The sequence below is a fragment of the Lactuca serriola genome, chromosome 9, assembly GCF_051521515.1.
Source record: "Lactuca serriola cultivar US96UC23 chromosome 9, Lser_US96UC23_V15, whole genome shotgun sequence".
NCBI lineage: Eukaryota > Viridiplantae > Streptophyta > Magnoliopsida > Asterales > Asteraceae > Lactuca > Lactuca serriola.
In genome coordinates, this window is record NC_136416.1 from 184,989,905 (window position 1) to 184,992,150 (window position 2,246).

Here is a 2,246-nt window from a genome sequence, read left to right on the forward strand (position 1 = left end):
ACCCTAAATCTTAGGGTTTTGGTCTGAGCCTCGGATGCCCTGCGTATGGGAGTACGCACCACGTACTCTTCCGAGACCAACTATGCTAAGTGTACAAGGGTGTACGCCCCGTGTACACGATTAGGGCCAAAACTGTGAGATTTTCACTTCGGGGACCTAATGTGCAACAAAAACGAACTTTAAAGGTTCAAAAGCAAAAGTGATAATTTCTAGATGTTACAGATTATGTCCTATCAAATCCGCTTGGATAACGAGCCTCCACCATACAAGAGAGCGGTGGGTAAGAGTGAATACCAAATGATAGTCATTTTATAGGCCGTTTCCTTAAACTCTCCTTATAGTATGGCTTCGTGAATGAGCCGTACTAACGATTTGACTGACTTGTCTTATACATATATTATATTTCTTTTAATTATATATAGTATAAGGTGTATTTTAAAACTTTTCTAAAATACTAGGTTTATGTTTAAATTTTCAAAATTAATATAAAATTAATTTAATTTAAAAATAAACCATTTTTTATTTAATCTTTTATATTTTAATTAAGCAATTAATTAATTTATTTACTCAATACGGATCAAATAATTATTTACAATTGAAAAATTAATAAAATAATTCAATTTAATCATTATCCTAAGCCTTCTAGTTTTCGAAAATAGACTATGGTTTATCATGTTTTAATTGTTGAAATTTTAAGGCTTCTAAAATAACAAACAAGAAAACAAGGTAAACCCTAAAATAGTTCCTCAAATTTCGAAAATTAGGCAAAGGGTCTAGGGTTTCTAAAACCCTTGCAAATTTCGAAAATAATTGGGTGGAGGCTAGGGTTTCAAGAACCCTAAGAAAATTTCGAAAATACCTCCTTAGGGTTTAGTTTCTATAAACCCTAATTTTGATTTGTTCAACTTTGTGCAAGATCAATAAGAACAATGACTCTGATACCACTAATGGGTTTTATGTATTACAAAAAAAACTATTTTAGCTGAAAAATAAACCCTAAGTTCACATGCATCCTAAAGGATCTATGTTTTCACTATGATTTGCAAACAACTATTGAATATCAAGAACCCTAAAAGTAGGTTGCTATTTTCGAAATTAATAAAGAGTTATTAGAAAATAAATACCTTAGTTTATTATTGTAAATACACTAGTAATTCTTCTTTGTTGGTCTTTAGAAAGCAAGCACCAGAAGTCTCGTTCCTCTAATGGCTCACAACCAAACCCTAGCAAATTGAAGGATAAAGAGAAGAGAGGGGGAGGAAGGAGATTTTTGGTTTTCTCTCTTAGAAAAGGGATGGCCGAAAATCATTACCCTTATAGGGTTTATATAGGTGACTAAGAGATGCTAGGATAAGGAAGTTTCCTTGGATAAGCCTTATCTCATTTCTACGTTGGACACATGGGAATCCTAACCCTATTTTATTGCCACCAGAATACACCATTAACTCATAGGAGACCTAAACCCACTCTATTTATAATCATAGAACCTCCGATGAAGACATCCACATCCTTGTTCCAAGGAAATATTTAAAGCTACTTGGGAAAACTATGATAAAATTCGTCAGCGTTTTATGGATTTCTAAGCCAACAACCACTACTTTGATGAGTTTTACATGTTACAAAAAAACTATTTTAGAGGAAAAATGTAAACTCTAAGTTTACATGAACCCTAAAGGATCTATGTTCTCACTATGATTTGCAAACAACTACTGAATATCAAAAACTGTAAAAGTAGGTTGCTATTTTTGAAATTACTAAAGAGTTATTAGAAAATAAATATTATTATAAATAAACTAGTAATCCTTCTTTGTTGGTCTTCAGAAAGCAAGCACCAGAAGTCTCGTGCAATTAATGGCTCACACCTAAACCCTAGCAAATTGGAGGCTAAAGAGGAGAGAGGAGGAGGAAGGAGATTTTTGGTTTTTTCTCTTAGAAAAGGGATGGCCGAAAATCATAACCCTTAAATGATTTATATAGGTGACTAAGGGATGCTAGGATAAGACATTTTCCTTGGATAAGCCTTATCCCTTTTGCTTTCCTTCTAAGGCACTCGAGCTTTCTTAGAGCCCACGAAAAGCTCTAGAAACCATCTAGAACTCATCTAGAACCTCCCATACCGTCCCCTTTATGGGAGGTTCTAGAATTGCTCAATTTCAACTTTTAAACATTGTCTCCTTTAGTCCTTCCACTTTTAGTTAATCAAATTAATCCCAAAATTAGTTTCATATAATTTCTGATTAATTTTT